This window comes from Ovis canadensis, chromosome 13 (assembly GCF_042477335.2).
Source record: "Ovis canadensis isolate MfBH-ARS-UI-01 breed Bighorn chromosome 13, ARS-UI_OviCan_v2, whole genome shotgun sequence".
NCBI classification, from domain to species: domain Eukaryota; kingdom Metazoa; phylum Chordata; class Mammalia; order Artiodactyla; family Bovidae; genus Ovis; species Ovis canadensis.
This window is the reverse complement of record NC_091257.1, coordinates 84,371,040-84,394,700: the sequence shown is the minus strand read 5'-3', so window position 1 is coordinate 84,394,700 and position 23,661 is coordinate 84,371,040. Positions and strand designations below refer to the sequence as shown.

General features: G+C 42.2%; 1 long non-coding RNA gene across 1 annotated transcript; it reads right to left on the bottom strand.

The window, feature by feature from the left end:
- Nucleotides 1-1,363: 1,363 nt before the first annotated feature.
- Nucleotides 1,364-22,311, bottom strand: LOC138417918 (uncharacterized). Its single transcript, XR_011248337.1, has 2 exons — nucleotides 21,956-22,311; nucleotides 1,364-1,636 (listed from the first exon to the last, which is right to left on the bottom strand). It is a non-coding gene; the product is annotated as an uncharacterized lncRNA (long non-coding RNA).
- Nucleotides 22,312-23,661: the final 1,350 nt, after the last annotated feature.

Below are 23,661 nucleotides of genomic sequence, written 5' to 3'. Positions count from 1 at the left end.
GTCAAAATTAATACCTTAGTATTATTATTAACTAAAGCCTATAGCTGACATTAGGGCTCATTCTTCATGTTGTATATTCCATGACTTTTGATAATTCCATAGTGGCAGGTATCTAAGAATACATGATCAAACAGGAGAGTTTCATTGCCCTAAAATCTCCTGTGCTCCACCTACTCCTCCTTTCCTCCCTCTCCCCAAAACCCTGGCGACCTGATCTTTTCCCATCTCCATAGTTTTGCCTCTTTTATAGAGGGTCATATAGTTAGAACAAGATGGTATATAGTGTTTTCTTTTTAAAAATTTTATTGGGTTATAATGCGTTTGCAATGTTTGTTGTGTTGGTTTCTGCTGCACAGCAAAGCGACCAGCCATATGTATACATAGAATCCCTCTTTTTGAATTTCCTTCCCATTTAGGTCACCACAGAGCATTGAATCGAGTTTCCTGGGCTGTGTAGTCTGTTCTCATTGCTTCTCTATTTTATGCAGAGTGTCAACACTGTATATATGTCAACCCCCATCTCCCAATTCATCCCATCCCCCCTTCCTCCCTTGGTGTCCATACGTTTGTCGTGTGTTTGTATTTTTGCTTCAGTGTCTCTTTTTTGTTCCTCTTTCGCCCAAATCTTCATGTCCTCTCCATCATCTTAAAACACAGACACACACACACACACACACACACACAGAGACACACAGACACACACACACACACACAGAGACACACAGACACACACACACACATACACGATTCCTCTAAAACAGGACAGAAAACCTGAGAAAATGAGAAAAGTCCATAACTAGCCTGGCTCACAAATTTGTAAGCGTGAAAGGGTATCTGGGGGGCATTTTCTGTCTCTGCCGGCCTTCCTATCAGGACGTAGCACTGAATTTTCACCCCACTCAGGAGAGTCGGCCTCTCCTCCCTGCTCAGTCCGCTCACATCCCGTTCCTCTAGAAGCAAGGGCCTCTTCGCCTGTGCTGTGTCTGAGTGGTAATTACCTTGTGTCTGTTCTGCTGCCTTCAAATTATTTTTCCCACCTTCAGAGCAATTGCCTCCCACTACTTATCTCAACTGTGATCTTCAACAGGGCGCAGGGGACCTGTCTCTTGACTCTCATATTTTCACTTCTGATGTTAAAAAGTCCCCTTGAACTTACATTTACAGACACCTGCAAAGCCCGCGTGCCTTCACGTCAGTGGACACGTCCTGGGGGCAGGGTGTTTGCAATTACAGCACGAGCTGGCTGTGTGATCAGAGAGCTGCCAGGCGGTCGAGACCCGCCCCGGGGAGCATCTCTGATGAGTGACGGGATCATTATTATGAATGTTATGCGGGATTTCAGGTAAAGTCCTGTAGCAGGAACGCTTTTTTCCTCTTTATTCTGTCTGCTGTAAAGACAGACATACATATATTAATACATACTTATATGCATAGACCCCGACACAGCCTGGCTGAAGAACAGGGAAGTGAAGTTAGACCAAGGATTTCTCGAACATTCTGGAACACTCCTTCTGCAGGGTCTCCATCTTCTCAAAGTCTCCCCTTTTTTGCTGTCGGGTAGTCCTCTTCCCGGGAGCAAGAGTGTGGCTTAGTCTTATACAGGCCTTCCTCGGTGGCTCGGTGATAAAGAATCTGCCTGCCAATGCAAGAGAACCTGGGTTTAATCCCTGGGTCAGGAAGATCCCCTGGAAAGGAAATGGCAACCCACTCCAGTATTCTTGCCTGAGAAATTCCACAGACCGAGAAGCCTGGCAGGCTACAGTTCATGGGGTCGCAAAGAATCAGACATGACCGAGTGACTTAACAACAGTAGTAACAACAAAGTCCTATATTGGAGGGCTAATCTTTTTTGGCTGGCTTTTTGGTTCTAACCTCTAATAATTTATGTATTTCGCTGAGCGTAGCATTTCTCTCTATGGAGATATTTTCTTCCACTTTTGTGTCTTGTGGGGAAGATTAAAAAAAATACCGAGTTGATCCTAAATCCTTGCATCAGTATAGGGCTTCTTTGGAGAAGCCACTTTTCTCCTGCTTGTCACTGTTCTGCTGCCTTCAAATTATTTTTCCCACCTTCAGAGCAATTGCCGATGTCTATGTTTTGTGCTGCTGCTGTTGACGATCATCCGTTCAGGCCTATTCTGTAAATCTATGGCCCTGTGGGTGGGCCTCAAGTCCCCTGAAGGAAGAAGGCACACCCAGTGTTAATCATCTGGGGACCAGGCCATGCTAAGCTGGAACATTCCATCTTAGCAGGCATGGAAGGGACCTCCCAGTCTCTCCACTTTAGTTTCAGCCTTTGAGGAGGTTTGATGTCTTTAGGGTGGTCCGGAGTGTCATGGGTTCAGCATCACTTCCTTGCTGGTGAGGTTTGATGAAAACTAAGAAAAGGCTGGTCTACTCTGGGCCTAAAGTCAGCTGTGGGAGACCCCTTCTATCTTCTAAGTGAATATTTCTGGTTATTTCTTGCTTGTTCATTCCCTTCAGTTGGCCTAAGGCCTTTAGAAAAGACTCCTGGGAGCCTTAGAAACTTGTCTCCAAAACACTGCTGAATTCAGGGGAGGACCTCGCCTTGCCATTTCAGGGGAGCTGCAAAGAGACCAGAATGGCCCCCAAGATCAACAGGAGCAACAAAGGATGTTCTAGAGTCTGTGTTTTCAAACCAAGACTCATGTTTTAAAATAGTCACCACAGCCCATCATTATCCTCTGAATCTTAGAGCATCCTTACAAAGTGACACTACACTTGCTTCCATGTTGCAGATGATGAAACGGAATATTTGAGACTGTATTCCTGCTACCCGTCCGCCTTTGACATCCTCTGTTTTCTGTTCTCCTTGGCGGACCTGTGCTGCATAGTAAGAGAAGAAGATGAATATTTTTGTTGAACAGTTTCGCAGCATGCAAAGCGCCATTACAAAATTGGTCTAGCGGGAGAGTGGAAGTCTGTGTGGAGAGCAAGACAGAATTGTTTCTTCCTGTTCCTTTCTTTCTCTTTCCCTCTTCCTTTCTTCCTTTCTCTCTTTCTTTTTTCTTAATTTTCAGAACAGGATGCTGCAGCTCCCAGGAGCTGTGCGAAATAGATGGAGACTAAACCACATGCCGATAGATGGAGGATGTGGGACTCAGAAATATTTCAAGTCTAGGACTGTTTCCTCTGGCGCTTTATTTTGACCAAATTCAGAAGATGACTAGGTATGGAAATGCCCAGGATGGGGAACACAATGGCAGTGAGCGCAGAGTTAAATATGGAAGGATTCCCAAGCCCCAGGGGGCGACAATCCTTCTAAATCAGGACTTTCTGTACGTTTGCCTGGCACGTCTCCAGGCCTTTCTGGAAGTGACCATGAGGACTCCTGTGGATGTTCAAGTATCTCAGTGTATCAATTAACGGGCTCTGACAAAGGGCCAACACACTGTGGAGAATGGAAACAATTCTGCAGATGCCTTGGCCCTCTACATGATTTTACCAGCTCACAGAAAACCAAGGGAAGATTTTGATGCTTTTTTCTGCTTCAAGGATCCCAGCATTTGTTCTCTTTCTCTGTTTCAGCCACCATCACAGACCCTGATGCTCTGACAACTCCTGAACACTGGGGGTGAGGATATTCATATCTGAGGACCTCGACTCCATGGTGGGAAGGAATTACCTGTGAAGCGTGGTCTTGGAAAGAAATTCTCTCAGAGGTTGTGTGAGGACAAGCCAAGGAAACATAAGCCATAGCTCTTTGGAATCGTAACAATATTCCAAGACAAATGTTCCTCGGAGGCTGGGGTTTTTCCCTACGTCTGTCACACCCTCTGGGTGTGACATGGGGGAATGCTCTTCCCCTCCCTAAGCCACAGATCCTCATCTATAAAGAAGGGAACTTGGAATGCGAAGAACCCCAATATCGTGCCTTGAATGGAGACATGTCAGGAATGCAGAAGCTCAGGCTGGTTGGGAAAGGATGGACCCAGGTCGGGGCAGGGCTTGTACTGAGTGATGAGCAAGGGGTGTGGTGACCAGGACGTGAGCCAGTCCGGAAAGAAGGTCTAAAAATGTCTGATCTGGGGGCCTGAAACGACAGGAGGGAGTCTCCCTGGAGTGGCAGTCAAGCCAGGTCAGGCTCTCGGCAGGCTGCCTGGCTTGGGGAATGGCATCGATGTGTGGGGAGAGGCCGGACAGGTGTCAGGGCCCAAGCCAAGAGGACTGGAGGTCAGGATGGTGCATCCGTACTAAACTAATCGACTGAGTACAAGGCAGGCCCAAGTCAAAATCCATTCACCCAGGCAACACAGCATCACTGGGTGACCACAGAGAGACCCAGTTTTAAGACAAAGAGTTGGACATGACTCTTAAAAGACGAGTTTAAGACAACAAGAGTAATGCTAGGCTCACTTGCTTTCTCAGGGCAAATAGAAGTCTGTCTTGGCTGGAGAGCTGGAGAAGCTGGACAGACTCCTTTAGAGTGGAAATATGGCATTTTCATTTTAATCTAAATACAAATATTAATAGCCAGCACACATGGGGTCCTTTCTCTGTGCTACACTATTCTAAGTGCCTCCCATGTGTGCACCATGGGCAGGTTGATTTTAAAGTTCGTTCTTATTAATCACTGTGGTAGAAAAAATATGTATTTTTGCCAATATCAAATTATGCTGATATCTATCCGTTCAGCTATGACCTATGTCACCACTGAAGAATCTAGGCAAATGTATAGAGAGTGGGGAGGGGCAAATGGAAACTTAAACAGACTGAAGACTCTCAGGAAATGGGGGCCCTTTCAATGACAGCGTCTGTGTGAATTTCATTGTCAGGCCTTCCTTTTCAGCAGGATCAAGGAATGAGTCATACTGAAATGTTTCCCCAGTCACTCCTGTGTCTTTCCACCACGAAGTCCATATCTCTAAGCTGGAGGTGACTGCAGGCAACATCCTCCAGCTTCTTCTTCAAATGTCTCTTAGTTTTCTCTAGGTTTGGGTATAAGGTGACTGTGGGAGAAAGCCACATGAGACATTAGAAGTGCTACTAGAAATAGTTTTAAAATGTTTTAATCACATTTGTGGGTTAGTTGCTAAGTCGTGTCCAATTCTTTGTGACCCGATGGACTATAGCCTGCCAGGCTCCTCTGTCCATGGAATTCTCCAGGCAAGGATACTGGAGTGGGTTGCCATTCCCTTCTCCAGGGGATCTTACTAAAGCAGGGATCAAACCCGAGTCTCCTGCACTGCAGGCAGATTCTTTACCATCTGAGCCATCAGGGAGTAAAAAGAGTGAAGCACATTTTCTTATAATGTTTGTCCTTTCTGACCACATTCCTTGGGAATACCAGGCACATTCAGCTTTCTAATCCTTATGATGTATATCAAAATTAAAAAAAAAATTCATTTTGTATTGGCATATAGCTATTTTAAAATGTTCTGTTAGTTTCATGTGTACAACAAAGTGATTCAGTTGTGGGTGTGTATATATGTATTCTTTTCCCATGTAGATTATTACAGAATGTTGGGTAGAGTTCCCTGTGCTATATAGTAAGTTCTTGTTGATTATCTATTATATATTAATACAGTAATGTGTATATGTTAATCCCAAACTCAATGCATTCCTCCCTAACCCTAATGATATTGACCCCGTAATCTCTCTGATGTTGCTCTTCCATTTCTCTAGTCCCACTGAAAATGTCCTAGTTCTAGCCTTCAATATCTCTTTTTAAAAAATATTTACTGACTTGGCTGTGCCAGGTCTTAGTTGTGGCACACAGGCACAAAGGATCTGGTTGTTGTTGTTGTTGTTGTCGTTTTTTCCAGCTGTGGCATGTGAACTCTTAGTTGCAGCATGTGGGATCTAGCTCCCTGACCAGGGATCAAACCTGGGCCTCCTGCACTGGGAGTGTGGAGCCTTAGCTCCTGGACCCCAGGTGTCTGACTCACGTCTCTGCTTCCCTGATTTACTCTCTTCAGTCTGTCCATCACTCCCTCAGAAGCATCATCTTCTTGCTCAGAATAGCCACAGGCTCCTGTAACCTGCAAATCAATACCCAGAATCCACATCCCACATCTAAATCCCCTAAGAACTCCCCTAAATCCCCTCTCCGATCTCAGCTTTCATTTGAGTTCCATGCTCTTTGAGATCAGCAGATATGATCATGTTCTCAATGTCCCTAACTCAGTATCTTCCATCTGTCAAAAATATCCTTTTCCCGTCTCCATTTGTGAGTAATTAATATCAGAAAGTCCATCCTCCTTTTTAGTGATCAAATCAAAGGCAAACCACTCTAAGAAGGGTTCTTGTAACTCCAACCTCACCTCATAACTAGTAAGGATCACACCCAACTCTAAGTCCCCAGTGCCAACCTTCTTACTTCTATTTTACTCCCTCTGAGAATTACAGGTTTCCTTGCTGAGAGTAGAGGGTACCTGTGAGCCTTTTGTAAGCTGGAACAACATTAAGTGAAGAAGCAATTATCTTAGGACACATCTTGTTAACCGAGGCATAAAATCGAGATAAAACAGAGACGCTATGGCAGCTTGACGCTGAGATGCTGAGTGTCATTCTTGAGGAAGGTACCTTGGTGGTGCTTCTCTCTCTGCTTGGGGTGCATGCTGTTTCTAAAAGACTTACTGCCAAACCAACACTGAATTCTATTTTTCCTTTATGCCTTTTTTTTTTTTTAATTTTGTAAAAGTGAAAATTCTCTTGGGATTTCCTTCAGTTAGTGAAAACAGGTTCTAATGTAGGTCTTTCATAAAGTGAACTTTTGAAAAGCAGGAGAGACCTGTATCTGTGTTTGTGCCTACATTAACCACTGGCTGGGAACTCCATGAATGAATCAATCACTGTATTCAAAACTGAAACTGCCCCGGCACCCAGGAAGTTCATGGCAGCATGATAGGTTGCAACAAAGAAGCCAGTTCTTCATCTCTATTGGTATCTGCACTCCTTGTCTTATGATTTCAAAGTGCCCACCCAAGAGGCATTGCCTGTTTCCAGGTGTTTTCTTGCAGCTTGCCATAATCTTACATGCCTGGGCCAGCCTGCTGGAGGGTATGAGATACGTGGAACAGAGCAGAGCCACTCCACTTGCTACAGTTAAGATCATTGTAGTTAAGTTAGATGTGTGAGTGAACCCAGTCAAAAATCAGTAGAGTCTCTAGATTACTTCCCAACTTACCCAGAAGCATAAGCAAAAAATTCTTTTATTGAATGCCACCAAGGTATTGTGGATGTTGGCATTATTCTAGCCAGATATAACTGGTGCAGGTGAACCAAAATGCATCCAGCCATCTGCAGGTGTCAGTAGATAGCAATTCTCCTCCCTTAAAGTCTTAGATACAATGATGAAAAAAAAAATACATACATATATGTACATATATATATGGCATTTACACACACATATATATACATACACAATTGTGCCATATTTTATGTGTAGTTAGATTAAAATACTATATATACACACATACTATAAATATAAAAGACACATATGTATGATGTTGCTATACATATATGACGTTTGTGTATTTATATAGATTTGTGCCTAAAGGCACACATAAGATGTTGAGGTGAACTTCTGGAGAATAGGACAGGGGCATGAGGTAAGGGAGAGAATTTAGTTTGTGTTTTATTCTTTCATGTATTTCTCGACCTTATAATGAATATATCATAATTTAATAACTTACAATCTAATTAAAATAAGTAAAACAATTCATGCTAATGGTAGAAAATTTGTCTGTAAGGAAGAATAAAGCAAATGTTTTTAAAACCTCGCATGCATATTCTTTAAGGATTCTCTCATGAGATGACACACAGACTATGTTTTTGTCAATTCTTTTAACATTTCATCTTTACTCTTTGAAATTTTAATCAGTTTAAATCAAATTAGGTCAATTATACGAGGTAAGTGATGGTGGGGGGTATTTTGTCTTTCTTTAAACCCCAGAATATTTAACCCATCACCCATGCCATGTTTATTTAATAATCCTACCCCACACTTTGAATTATTTAATACTTGTATTTTTTATTCTGCATTTGAATTACTGTAGCTTTTTAGTATGTTTTGACATCTGGTAGGGCAGATTTCGCCTTTTCCATTTTATTTTGTTTTTACATTTTGAGTCACTTTCATGCGTTTCTTTTGTCTAGCTGAATCAGAAGCAGGCTGTCAAGTTTTCAGCAGAGATACACACGGACTTTTGAAATTTTTGTCTTTCACTAAGATTTGAGAGTTTCCTTTCTTCCTCCTCCTCTTCTTCCTCCTTCACCTTCTTTTTCTTCTTCATTCTTCAGTGTTGTTTAGTTGCTAAGTTATGTCCAACTCTTCTGTGACCCCAAGGACTGAGGTCTGCCAGGCTCTTTTGTCCATGGGATATTCCAGGCAAGAATATTGGAATGGGCTGCCATTCCCTTAATTTTTTACTTTCTTTTAAAAATCTGTACTTCTCTCTCACACCCCCCCTTCTCATCCTTCTTCATCATCCTCATTTCTTCATCTTAATCTCCATCTCTTTATTGATTACATGATATTTACATGATAAATATTCAAGCATACAGAAAATAAAAGTATCAATCAAAACACGACAAGTTGTATTTTACACAAAATGCAATAGGTATTTTAAGATGGAGATCTAAAATGTTACAGAAACAGGCATATTCCTCTACCCAAATTTCCCTCCACCCTCTGCTATAACCACAATTATGCAACTGGAGTATAGTCTGTCTATGCATGTATTAACCTTTATTTTCACAATACGCATTTACTCATAATCATATATAGCATTGTTTTGTATATTTAAAACTTTTGTGCAAAATGCTCCATGCTAAGCATATTCTTTTGCATCTTAATTGTGTTTAGGGGAGGGATGACAATAGTATGTAACTTTTCTTCATAATTTACTCTGAGCTATTCAGAATATTTTCATGGTCTTGATGCTAAATTTAGGCTTCCCAGAAGCTCAGTGGTAAAGAATCCACCTGCTAATGCAAGAGACGCAGGGGATGCCTGCTTGATCCGTGGGTCGGGAAGGTCCCCTGGAGTAGAAATGGCAACTCATTCCAGTATTTTTGCCTGGAAAATTCTATGGACAGAGGAGCCTGGAAGGCTATAGCCCATGGGGCCAAAAAGAGTCGGACATGACTGAACACAGCACGGCATGGCAATGCTAAATTTACTTGACTCAAATTTTGTTGATGGCTAGTGCAACCAAATACCAGATGAGATCAGTCTTCTCCTGTTGAATTCTGATTTCATCATGTCAACCTGGTATTCAGACTATGAGGGAACCTGTTCTGTCTGGAGAATGCGCATGCTCCAGCTTCTCCTTTCCTATTAGGGAATTCCTGTCGGGAGTCTTTTCTGTGATCTTCATCTCAAAGACTAGTCCCTAACCACTGCTTGGTCCCTATACATCCCCTGACCATTGAGCAGAGGACATTTTGCCCACTTGAGCAGAACTGTGGTCACAGTCTTACCCTGAACTTGGTACCAGTATACAACTCTTAAGCCCCTACATTATGCACCAAATAGATTTCCCCAGATGTGTCTCCATAAACATCCTCAGCCTCATCTTAAACCTAAATTGAACCTGTTGTATTCCAGACTGGCTGTTGTCTCAGCAGATAGTAGGTTGACCAAAAGTTTTGTTTGGGTTTTCCCATGCAATGTAAGTGGAAAACTCAAATGAAAATTTTGACCAATCCTATATTTTTGTGGTACAGTGATTTATCTTGTTTTCATGTATTTCTTTGAACTTCTACCACCCCTAGCATCCAGATTCTTTTTCTCCAGCTTCTAACATCCTGGTTCAGTCAGATACAGAAACTATACTGAGATGGTAAAAGCAATTTTTCCCACATCATTACCATGAACTACTGGTAGTGATTTCAAGAAAAAGCGGTGTTAAGAATAATTTAGAGGTAATAACTAGATTTGTTCAGATTGGGTAATGTCTATCAGGGGCAAGGGGATCCTTATGGTCTTGCTATTACTTGTCTTCTGCCACCCAAGATGAGAACTAATTATTGTAAAACTTTTGACTATAAGCAAATACACATCCAATAAGGGAGTAAGAAAACAGCAAGCTACAAAAACAAAGTAAAAATATAGTTGTTTTCTATGTGTAAAGTAATCACACTATAGTGGGTATACAGGGGTGGAAAGGTGGAGGACAGTCCCTAAAGTCATTTCATTTGGCATTTCATGTCTTCCAAAGATGGTTGCCACGGTATCTCCCATATCTCAGGCTCATCTGACACACTGGAATTCTACCCCATCAAGAGGTGGTGTCTGTGTTGAATCCTCTTGAGTCTGCCTGGGTCTCTGACTGCTTTAATACATGGTGTGCAGTAGAAGTGATGCAATGCGGCTTTTGAGGCTAGGTTATAAGAATGCCACACCATTCATTTTGCTCTTTGAGGGATTCTCACTCTTGGGACTCAGCCACCATATTGGTAGGAAGCTCAAGCATCTATGGAGAGGTTCTCACAGGGAGGAACCAAAGCCCGCTGACCCACAGACTGGGTTGAGTTTCTGGGCCAACACTCATCATCAACTTGCCAGTGATGTGAGTGAGACATCTTGAAAGCAGCTCCATCAGCACCAAGTCAGTTGCCAAAGAACACCATTTTCCTAGCATCTTTCTTCCGAGACTGCTGTAGAGCTAGTTTGGAAGCTGTAGTTTGGTCTTAAAGATTGAGGATAAGAAAGCATTATTCAAGTTCTGGTTGATGCAGCTGCTGAAGTAGTCTCTTGTGGCGATTTTTTCCTCCAGGAATCCTTGACTATTTGCTCACGTACACCCTAAGCCTTCTTACGTCAGCATCCTAAGGATACTTCTTGTGTGGTTCCTTATTGTTCTCTAGCCTCTTCAAAGTGTTCCTTTTGCTGTCAGCAAAGTTTTCATGCTTTTTGCCAATGTTCCTTCAAAGGTACAAATTCAATATCACTAAGCGTTCAATAAAGCAATCAAATAAAGTATTGCTAAGATGTGTAACAGAATTCACATTAAAGCAAGACCTTGTCCGTTAAGAGAAACAGATATAAGTGAATGCCTTGAAAATTCATGAGTAGAAATATAAACTTCTGCTTTTATGTTAAGTGTGGTCTTTTATCTTTCTTGATGGAAAAAATATCGAATTCATACATGGCAAGTCAACTTTTAAAATTGCTTGTAAAATCCAGGCAAAATCAACTATAACTAGTGTCAAGACTGAGGAAGGTGAAAGTCCCTGTGTTTGACCTAGGGCAGACTAAGTTTGCATTTATGTGTGTATTCCTCAACACCACAAGTTCAGGGGCATCTTAATAAAGCATGATGATAGTGGAATGAGTTCCCATTCAAAGCAGTGGACTCCTGTTTTACTAGAAGCCAAAATGTTCTCCACCAGAAATTTTTTATAGTTCAGAGGAACAAATTCATTTTTAGGCCCTTTCAAACACTGTGATATTCTATATTAGAATTTAATCCTGGGCCCAAGTGCCAGTTCTTCACTGTGCCACACAAGTCATCTTCCTGGGGACCAGGTCTTCCAAGAACATAGCGATCCTCATGCCTCAAGTGTGAAGCATAGGTATCCTGTTAACAAGGAGTAAGATCTGAATTTTCATAGGCAAAGTACTCAGATGTGCAAAAATGTAACTTTATTAATTTTATTATTAGTGAAGCTAGCTGAGGTCTTTAGCCCAATGTCTACTCAGACCTTAATTGCTATCCCAAAGTAATTTGCCACTTTCATTTTAAAGTTTAGTTCATCTTGTGCAAAATACTTAAATTCACAATGTTATTTTTGACCTCCTTCTTTCCTTTACACAGAAATTATTTTAAATTTCTGGTGAGTTTATTTTTATTGTTGTCATTGTATCCTTTTTAAAAAAAATAAAAATTATTGACTGGTGTATACTTATTGGCATCTTACTGACAAACACAAAATCCTCCCATGGTTAGTGAACAGTTGTCAATTACTATGCAAAAGGTCTCTGGGGGTTTTGACTGAGATGGTGTTGAATCCATAGATTGATCTTCAGAGAATTATTATACCAATATTGACTCTTCTAATCCACAGACATGGTATGTCTCTTGTTTTATTTACGGCTTCTGTCATATCTCTGAGCACTGCACATGGTTTTAGGTTTAGAGGTTTTGCGCATACTTTGGGAGACTTTCCCTAAAGATTTAAAGTTGCGTATACTTTAGGAAGGACTATGATTTCTGGCTATATGTATCAGTTTTTCATTATGGAATGCCAAATTTAATCTTTGATAATATTGCTTATCCTGTAATCTACATTGTATAATATGGATATAGATATTTTAAGTTATTCCTTAGAATTTACACGGTACATAATTTTTCATTCCCTTACCTGTGACTTTATGTTTAAAGTGGGCTTCATCCTATTGCCATATATTTGGGTATTGTTTTTTTACCTCCTCCCACAATGTCTTCTCTTGGAGTGTCAAGATGAGTAAACTTCAATATAATTACTGATATGGTAGGTTTAGATACGTAATGTTCTTTTTTCTATCTGTCCAATATGCTCTTTTTTTTCTTTCTATTTTTTGCCTCCTGTCTTAGTGTTTTCTGTGTTAATTATTAGTATCCTATTATTTCCACTATTAGCTTATTAGCTATTTCTTGCTTTTATTATTACTAACTGCTCTAGGGAATACAATACACTTCTTTAGTGTGTCTCATTCTACCTTTAAATAGCATCATATGTAATTTATTGAATAATGTAAGAATTGTACAACCACACACTTCCATTTATCCTCTCCCAGTTTTTCTCTCATTCAGTTATTTACTCATCTGTTGTAAGTAGTATTATTTTTACTCTAAAAATCTCTTTTAAAGAAACAAAAAATGAGAAAAAAGGTGTTTTATGTTTGCTCAAATGCATACCATTTCTAATGCTTTTCATTCCTACTGTATAGGTTCAAGTTTTCGTCTAGTATCGTTTTCTTTTTATCTGAAAAATTTTCAATATTTCTTGTATAGAAGTTCTGCTGGTGATAAATTGCTTCAGCTATTTATTTATCTGAAACATTATTTCATCTTTATTTTTAAAATATGATTTTGTTAGTATAGAATACTAGATTGGCAGTTTTGTTTTGCACTTTTCCAAGTGGAAGGGAAGTTGAAAGGTTTAAGGGCAATTTATAAGTGCCATGAGTATATTTGTGTTTCCGGAATATTCCATGGATAGTATCATAAAGAACTGTTTGACTTCAAGCAGGTGTAAAAGCAACAGAAATTGGAGATTGCTAAAATAATCCAGAGAAAATTTGATGGAGTCTTAAATAAGTCAAAGCATGTGGGAATGGTGCTAAGAATACTGATTTGGGAGATTATCAGAAGGTGGAGGTCATATATAAAAAGCGGTGGAGAAGATGTACCCTTGCACCTTGGTTGTGGTACATGAGTGAGGAGAGGTCCCACTTACTGAGATGAGGATTTACAGAAGAAAGGAGAGATTTGTGATGTCAGTGGCAATCATCTCCTTAGTGGCTTAGGTTCTAGATTCGAGTGACTGCCTCAGATTCCATGCCTGGAATTCACATCCTCGACTGGGATGAATTTATTTGGGGGCCAGATCCACTTCCAGCTCTTGCCCCGGTTCTCTGACAGGGAGATAAGACCCTTATTTTTCTCCAAGCAACCAAGCATGAACTTTCATTTTGGAAATTGCATACACAATTTTGAGGGTGTCCCCCTTGCAGGCTAAAGAAGGCTGAGTGCCAAAGAATTGATGCTTTCCAACTGCAGTGCTGGAGAAGACTCTTGAGAGTCCCTTGGACAGCAAGGAGATCAAGCTAGTCAGTCCTAAATGAAATCAACCCTGAATATTCATTGGAAGGACTGATGCTGAAGCTAAAGCTCCAGTACTTTGACCACCTGATGCCAAAGAGCCAACTCATTAGAAAAAATCCTGATGCTGCAAAAGATTGAGGGCAGGAGGAGAAGGGGATGGCGGAGGATGGGATGGTTAGATCGCATCACCAATTCAATGGGTATGAGTTTGAGCAAACTTCAGGAGGTAGTAAAGGAGAGGGAATTCTAAGTACCGCAGTCCATGGGGTCACAAAAAGTTGGACATGATTGAACAACTGAACAACAACAACCCTTCCAGGACTCTGGCTCTGATATGTCTCCTTCTAACCTAGACTGGGTAGTTAGGATTAACATCCTTAGGGTAAACCCAGTTCGGGTCAGCACCTCTGAACATGGTGCTTGTCCAGGGCTACTAGTCAGAGGTATCTCCAATCATGCCAGCCTCCCCAGGCTCTCATTTTGTCTGCTTCGACTCTCTCACTGGTTCCAACTCGCATATCTGAGTTCACCCCAAGTTATGACATTATTTATACTTTTCCTTTCAACTTAGAGTATGAAACGAGGATAAATCATTCAACCTCTGTCGCTCATTTAACCCCTGTGTAAACTGTCTGAGGGTTAGAGTGATAATTACCTTTTTCAGGGACAGAGTTAAGGGGGGGCGTCAATTAAGTCTTGCCCTGTGCTTTGAGATCTTTCAATGAAAGGCTCGGGGTTATTACTGTTAACAAGATACCAAAGGGCTATTTGCCAGCAATGACTCCCTTCGAGCCAGCATGTCTGTCATTAGTAATTTGGGGGCTTGGCACAGAGTCATGGGAATGTTTTAATGGCTTCTGTTCAACCCCAGAAATAGATCTCAAAGTTGCAAAAAGAAATGCTTGTTTTCTCTGTTCTCCTCTATTTCTGTACACGTGGTGACTCTCAGGGGAGATCTCAGGTTCTCTGGCAGAGCGTAACAAAGTGGGCAACAGGGTCTTAAGCTGCCCCAATAATCTCTGACAACTGACAGTGTTGGGATCAGTCCCTGAGATGGGTTATACCACCAGATAGCAACTGTGGCCTAAAGCTGAATTTCTGGAGCCACCTGGAGACTTTGCTAATGCCGTGAGGTTTGGGAATGATATGTAGGAAACTCTTTCTTTAAGAAATATTTGGAAAATGTTTGCTAATTTGAACAAGTTATTTTATTCCTTAGCCAGCTCCCAAATGCTTTTTCAGAGCTGCCTTTATGAGTCAAGAAAGAAAAAAAAAAGCATTTTCTGTCTGGGAGGCCTGGGCTTGTTTCTAGAAAAGAGGGCAAAGAATATGTGTGTCCAACTAGGCTTGTGTTTAGCCCTTCATTGGGTAAGTCCGTGATCTAGCTTCATTTCCAATTAATTCATTAAATAGTTCTTTTGAAAAAACTCCCTCTTCTTCCTCTGCCCCAGTTTTCCCCTTCAGTTTTGCTCCATTCTTTGCTTCATATTTAAACAGTTCTTTTTTTCTGCTTGCCAAGGTGTGATACACTGGAAAAAGCAGTAGCTCTGTTGATGAGAAATAACTTTCACTCTTACTGATGGTGAGCTAGGGCAAGTTGCTTAATCTCTATGAATTTCATTTCATTTTCTGAAAGACAGGTGGTAACACAGGGGCCCAGCAGATGTCTGGGATGATTGAGCCAATGTAAACATTGTTATATGAGGTGTTGTAGACGCAAAGGGTCTCACAAACTTGTCAGATTGCTGAATATAATCAAAAGGGTATGGTGGGGACTGTGGCAAACTGGAGCATCCATGCCCCAGACTCAGGGAGCAGTCATTATTCTGCTATAGCAAATGTTTACCAGACTTCCTTCTTTCCATTCTTTCTTCCTCTCTCTCTCTTCCTTTTTCTTCCTTCCTTTTTCCTTTTCCTTTCTTTTCTTTTTTTTTTTTTAACAAGTAGGAAACTCAGAAATTTATACCAAATTTCCTTATTTCTAAGTGTTAAATTCATTTCTTTTTGAAAAACAGCCTTGAACAGTAAAAAGATTGTTGCGGTCTGGGTTTGGCTAACAAACCACCAGTTTAACATTTATGGTTTATTTTACTCTTCATTTATAAATTTTTGCCTTATCCTCTTCTTCACCCTTCTCTAATACTTTGATTTTTCCCTCCCATTTTCCCCCTGACACCAACAATGTTTTCTTTACATGCTCTTAAAGTGACACCGGGTTCTTTGCTTGGGGCGTATTCATATAAACCATGATTTCTACATTCTTCCATCAGGCCAACTCAAATTCCCATGGTTTTTCATGGCCAACAGTGCAAAGACAACAGCAGAGACAACAGAGTTTTGAAAGAGTTAAGCCTACTTCTCTATTCCCAAGAGGAAAGTAAAGAACTACCCTTCTGACTTTTACTCAAAAAAAAAAAAAAAAAGAAAAATCTTGGCTGTCGATATGATCACCAGGAATGCTAACTCATCAGCCACTTGGGGCCATAACTGTGGCTGCATTCACCAATCCTTGGCCACATAAACGATGCCAATCCTGAGCCTGGTAAGGAATTGGCCTGAAGAAGTCATGACAGTGTGGCTCCATTGCCTTTCTGGAAAAATATGCTAAAGACCACTGGTTGTTTAATAATAAAATGTACCCTACAAGGTATGTTCTTCACCAAAAATGAGGCGATTCTTCCTAGTTGCAATGTCTTGCCTTTTTTAAACTCTTTTCTTGGGAGAAATGTGACTACCCCATTTAGGACAAGAAATGATGTAATTATGATTTGCATGCATGCCTCAATTTTCTACTATCTGACCAGGGGCAGACATCACTAATTATTAAGGGCACGTCTTCAACTGAGTCTAGATGTAATCCATGGTCTTTAATGTATGTCACGCGCATCACCAGTCATATGGGGTTGAAATGTGAGTAAAAGTACAGTAGGCCCAAAGTGAAAATAACCCAGATATATATTAACTGGTGAATAGATGGTAATATTTGGCCATTTACTTAATGGAATACTGTTTGCTAATAAAAATGAATGGAACGTGAATATTTACCATGGGGGTGAACCTCTAACTGTCATGTTAAGTGAAGGAAGCCTGACGCATAAGACCACATATTGTATTGTGTTGTCCAAAAAGTTCATTCAGGTTTTTCCATACGATCCTACAGAAAAATCTGAATGAATGTTTTGGCCAACCCAATATGGGTTCACATATATGAAATGTCCAGAAAAGGCAAATATACAGACAGAAAGTAGTAATTATCTGGTGCTGGAGTAAGAAGGAAGAGTGACTGTAAGCGGGTTCAAAGTTTCTATTTTGGGGTGATAGTATGTTCTAAAATTAGAAGGCAATAATTGTACAGCTTTGTAAATGTACAAAAGGTGATTGAACCATACACTTAAAACAAGTGACTTCAACGTTACGTAACTTTTATTTCAACAAAGCTGTTAAAATGCACATATGATTGGCTTGCAGACATTAGCTCTTCAAAGTCAGGGAGCCACGGAGGACACAGCACTCCAGAATCACCCACTGACTTGCCATCTGATGTTAAAAAGAGGACTTTCTTCCTCTGCGTGGTTTCTTCATGAGTAGTTTCAGGTGTTGGGTCTGATGCTCTCTTGGGAACTTTTAAGCTCTGATAGTCCCTAAGAAGAAATTTTGGCTAAAATCAAGTGTAGTATGGGGGCTTCCCTGGTGGCTTAGTGAAAAAGAATCCACCCGCCAGTGCATAAGACACAAGAGAGGTAGTTCCTACCCCTGGATCAGGAATATTCCCCAGAGTAGGAAATGGCAACCTGCTCCAGTATTCTTGCCTGAAAAATTCCATGGACAGAGGAGCCTGGTGGGCTACATACAGTTTCTGGGGTCAAAAAGAGTCAGACACAACTGAGTAACTGAGTCTGCTTCCCACACATAGTCCCTAAAAAGAAGGAAAAGTGGGACTTTGCTGGTGGTCCAATGGTGAAGAATCCATCTTCCAATGCAGGGGATAAGAGTTGGATCCCTGATTGGGGAACTAAAATCCCACACACCTTGGGCAACTAAGTTTGAGTGCTGCAGCTATTGACGCTGTGAACTCTGGCGCTCATATGCCACAACTAGAGAGAAGCCTGTGAGCCACAACGAAGACCTGATGCAGTCAAATTAGTAAATTTTTTAAAAAGGAGAAGCGAGAATGGTGACTGCTATGGTTTGGCACAGTCACCTACTAGGCTGTGAAGTGTGGGGGGACTTGCTCTCTGCCAATGCTGTACACCGAATGTTGAACAGTGCTTGACTATTGGTATAAGGAGATCAGGATTATAAACACCTAAGTGACCCCAAGGGCTTCGCAGGTGGCACTAGTGGTAAAGAACCTGCCTGCCAATGCGGGAAACATGAGGGATGTGGATTCAATCCCTGGGTGGGGAAGATCCCCTGGAAGAGAGCATGGCAACCCACTCCAGTACTCCTGCCTGGGAAATCCCACAGGCAGAGGAGACTGGCAGGCTACAGTTCATAGGCTCACAAAGAGTTGGACATGACTAAAGCAACTTAGCAAGCACACATGCAAAGGACTCCAAAAACAATATGAAAGTTATTAGAGTCTGCCTGGAAAATGCCATGGATGGAGGAGCCTGGTGGGCTACAGTCCATGGGGTCGCTAAGAGTCGGACACGACTGAGCGGCTCCACTTTCACTTTTCACTTTCATGCATTGGAGAAGGAAATGGCAACCCACTCCAGTGTTCTTGCCTGGAGAATCCCAGGGATGGGGGAGCCTGGCAGGCTGCTGTCTATGGGGTTGCACAGAATCAACACGACTGAAGCGACTTAGCAGCAGCAGCAGTTTCATATGCAATGTGACGGATGACAATGTTTTTTGGTGTGTTGTTTTCTCATAGGGTATAAAACATTGGATATAAAATATCACCCACGATCACCTGTTCTGGTTGGGTAAGTAGTTACAGTGAGAAGAGGTGAGTGTGTGTGTGTGATGTTGAGTGTGTGTTGTGTTGGGTGGGGATGGGCTTTGGAGAAAGACAAGCCAAAATTTCCTTTCTGGTCTTGCCATTAAATCCTGTGGAACATGTGTTTAACCTTTCTGAGTCATCTCTAAATGGGGGAAATCTAAACTACCTCATAAGATGCTTTGAAAATTTTAAGAAATCTTCTCCATTAAATATCTAGAGTACTTCCAGAAACATATTAGGTACCTCCTCAATGTTTGTTTCCTATGTTCCTGTTTCTGTAACCACCATACCAAAGTCAGGGACTGAGTGGAGATGGTTTGGTCTACACAGCAGAGAAAAGAAGTGCTGCGATTGTCTGTTATTTAGATACACAAATGCAGTCAATGGAGGCCCCGCTAGCTGTAGGAGAACTCAGCTCTTCTGAGAGACTGTTAGCTCAGCCCTCTGGCCTGAGACTCAGAAGATCACTCCTGCATTGTTAAGTAATTACCCTTTTTGCTTGTCTCTTTGACCTGCAGCTTCTTAAATTGAAGTTGTAATTTTTGGTAAGGATTTCTGGAACAATGAATATTCTTTTACATCGAGGCCAGGCCAAAACCTCAGAGAATTCTAAGACAAATGGCCCAGAAGCCCACCCAAACCTTTGACTTCACATTTGGCCAAAGCATCCAAGTTTCTGTTTCTGCTTTGGGGCAAACCAGTGGCTGTGCTTTCAGCCCATGCATCCTTTTAAGACCAAGCCAGAAAACTCTGGAAGGCTGGGTGCTGTCGGATGTTTCAGGGCCACACACACTGAGGGACAAAACCAACTGAAGCAGAACTTTTTGCATGTCTCATTCTGATCACAGCGATACAGGGCTGTGATAAATGTTCTTTAGGAGCAAGGGCGGAAAGGGATTGAACATTTGTGGGGCCTACTTTATTCATGGTGCTTAAAATGTTTGAGAGTATGAATGTGTTAGTCGCTCATTCATGTCCGACTCCTTGCAACTCCATGGACTGCAGCCTGCCAGGCTCCTCTGTTCATGGCATTCTCCAGGCAAGAACATTGGAATGGGTAGGCATTCCCTTTTCCAGGAGATCTTCCTGATTCAGGAATTGAACGTATGTCTGCTGTGTTGCAGACAGACTTTTTACTGTCTGAGCCACTAGGGAAGCCCGCAGTCTTCTGTTCACTTATCTAAGATGTAAGAATAAGTTTGATTGCACTTTTACATAAGTAAATTGTCCCAGGTTCTTTGTTGAAACAAATTAAGCAATGCTAAATACATGGGGTAAAAAGTGAAAATACCCCCGCACCAACAACAGTATTGCCTTCTCTGCTTGTCCTTCCTTGTTGAAATTTTGCTATTTATTTACCATTTGTGAAGTATAGTTGATTTCGAATGTTGTATTAATTTCTGCTGCATAGGAAAGTGATTCAGTTATATGTATATACATATATATATGTATATGAATATATATATGTATATACATATATGTGTGTAAAGTGAAGAGTACTAACTACTGGACCACCAGGGAATTCCCTATATATATATATATATATATATAATGTTCTTTTCCATTAAGGTTTATCTCAGGAGATGGAATATAGTTCCTGGGCTATACAGTAGGACTTTGTTGTTTATCCACTCTATACATACTAGTTTGCATCTGCTGATAACAAACTCCCAATTCATCCCTCCCCCTTGGCAACCACAAGTCTGTTCTTTATGTCTGCAAGTCTGTGCATGTTTCATTTATAAGTTCATTTGTGTTATATCTGTGTTGAAATTTTCATCTCAAATGGATTTCAAGAATGTGACTGTAAGGGCACACTGCTGTACAATCTTCCTATTGATATACTCTGCTGACCTTTTTGTAGGATTACATTCGGAGTTGCCCCCTTCTCTTTAATGATTGTTTGCCAGCCTATTTCATACAAGTCCCCAGATTTGCTTAGTCATGCCCCATCCATCGTCATACGCCTTGTCTCCTATTGGCTGTACATGTAACCCTTGACATGCTTATTTGTGCATCTTTGCGTATTCATCCTTCAACAGAAATTTTTTGAGCAAATTATGTATCAGGGGGAAGACTAGATGCTATGAATGCAGCAGGGACAAGACATTATTGCTTCCTGCCTTCACAGAGTTTGCAGTCTAGCTGACTGTTACATTTCAGGTGCACACTCCACCATGCCCCCACTCTTGCTGTGCTCACTAACACAATGACTACCCCTGGTTCATAGATACAAAGCCTACAGCTTAAAGAAGTATATGAACATTCCCAAAGCCGTGTAGTCCTTCTGTGGCATGGCTGGGAAGTATCTCCATATATGCCAAACTCCCATCCTGTCTGTCACCTGGCCAATGACTAATATTTGGTCAGTTTCAAACACTCAATGAAGATAGCTCAAATTTACACAGCTGGCATTGGATCTAAAGCTCTTGAGGTCCAGGTTGAGAGTAACAGAAGCAAAGAGGTTAGTTTCCGTAGTTTGTAGAACCATGACCCAACAGTCTACAAGGAGGAGCAGGGAGATTCCTGCTCCCACTATTCATTGAGGGTCTGCCCTGGAGTTTGGCATATTGGGTTTGCATGAGGGCTGCCATTATCGATTTTTTAATATTCAGATTTTTTTTTAGTGTGGACCACTATTAAAGGCTTTATGGAATTTGTTGCAATACTACTTCAGCTTTAATTTTGGTTTTTTTGGCTGCAAGACATGTGGGATCTTAGCCCCTCAACCAGGGATTGAACCCAGACCCTCTTGTGCTGGAAGGTGAAGTCTTAATGACTGGACTGCCAGAGAAGTCCCTACCATTTTCATTTGAATGGACTTGGGCAAGTCATTTCTCTATCAGATTCAGGCTTCCTTGTCTATAAAGTGGAAATTATCAAGATCAACTTTCCTGAGTGGTTGTAAGGTTTTGATGAGTCCCGCATGTAAAATGTTTGGCATAAAATATCAACTATTATTATTGCTCTTATATTATTATGTCTTCTGGTGCTAAATCTGACTGCCCTCCAGCTTGTTCTGCCAATTCTGGGCCCAGCACCTGCTTCCCCACCACCTTGGCTGTCCTCAGGAGCCCTTGAGTATTTCTCAGCAGGGCCTTAGTTTCCATCTTAAGAGAATGTGAACATGATCTGGCCTCAAGATAGTCCAGGCGTGCAAGGAGCTTCCTAATTAGAAATGGAAGGGAAGGCACAGCAAATGGTTTTTTGAGGAGCCATTTATACTCACCGTTTGGGGACCGGGTGTGATTTCTTCTTAGGATAACTCCGTAGAGATCTGTGGCCAGTTGTCGTGTAGTTTCCAGAGTCTTTTCTGTCCTTTGAAGACCTAGCTTGGAACTTGGCCCTTTGGCCGGGCTCTCACTGCCAGGCTAGACAAGCTGCAGATATTATTTGTCAAGCTGGGGCTGGGTTACCCGGGCGGGACACTCACCACTGGGCCAGCCCAGTGCTTTCCCAAGCTGGGCTCTCTGCCATGGCTGGAGATATGCCAGCAGGGAGGAGTCAGGACCTGTGCAGGGCCGGGATGGGAGCCCGAGGTGGCCCGCAGCTACACCGGCGGGATGACTGACATCAGCTCCTCCCAGGCAGCAGGTTCAGACAGGAGCAAAGAGAGGCCGCCTGCGCTGGGTCAGAGGGGGCACGGGGCAGCCAGGAGAAGGCCCCCCGCCACCTGCCTGGGCTCCTCGGGGCCTGCCAGTTTTGGCATGGCTGTTGGGGAAACCTGTTGGGTAAGCTCCCATGTGTTTCCCCATAAGGCTGGGCCTTGCAGTCCAGGCTGCAAAGCGGGGATGAGGGGCGGGAGCTCTTTATCGACGCTGACATTTACTTGAGAAGCTGCCAAAGGGTGGTTTATGTTTCTTAAACAGAGATATGTTATGATAGGGAGGCTGCTTCTGTGGAAGTGACGGCGAACCGTGCCCAAGGCTGTGCCTCCCCTGACGTGTGTCCCTTCCCTGACGTGTGTCCCTCCACCAGGCGGGGCGATGGAGGGAGCAGAGGGCCGGGTTTGGTGGGGAGCGCGGGTAGCCACCCCCAACACAGAGCATGTGACCTTGGGGAAAGTCAGGTCACCTCCCTGGACTCCACTGTCTGCATCAGCTGGGTGAGAATGATGCCCTCTCACCCCCCAGGGCCCTTTAGCGAGTGTCCCTTCACTCCATCCTCCCCTTGCCAGTCCAGGTATCTCACAAATATGATCTCACTTAATCCCTTAAAGACTGCATGACGTAGGTACTATTATTAGCCTTGTTTCACCAATGAGGCACCAGAAAGACCAAATCGTTTGGCCAAGGTCTCTCTCCAAGCAAAACAGGCAGAGCTGAGATCTGACCCCATGCTGACTGGCTCCAATGTCTCCAAGCTTAACCAAGATGCTCTGCTTCCCAGATCTTGCCTAGCACCCCTCTGTTCAAATACATCAGCCACTCACTTTGGAAAAGCTCAGTTGTGGATATGATGATCTGATGAATACAGGTCTCTTTTATTGGACTCTGAGCTATGTGCCTTGTGTTTTGTTTTGTTTTTTAAATTAATTTTTATTGGAGTATAGTTGCTTTACAATGTTGTTTTTTGTTTCTTCTGTAGAGCAAGGGGAATCAGTTTTATGTTTACGTTTATCCCCTCTTTCTTTTGGATTTCCTTCCCATTCAGGTCACCATGGAGCACTGAGTAGAGTTCCCTGTGAGATACAGTAGGGTCTCATTAGTTACCAATTTTATGGTTGTTGTTCAGCTGCTCGATTGTGTTCAGCTCTTTGGGACCCCATGGACTGTAGCCCATCAGGCTTCCCTGTCCTTCACCATCTCCCAGAGTTTGCTCAGAACTCATGTCCATTGAGTCAATGATGCCATCCAATCATCTCATCCTCTGTCGTCCCCTTTCTCCTCCTGCCCTCAGTCTTTCCCAGCATCAGGGTCTTTTCCAGTGAGTCAG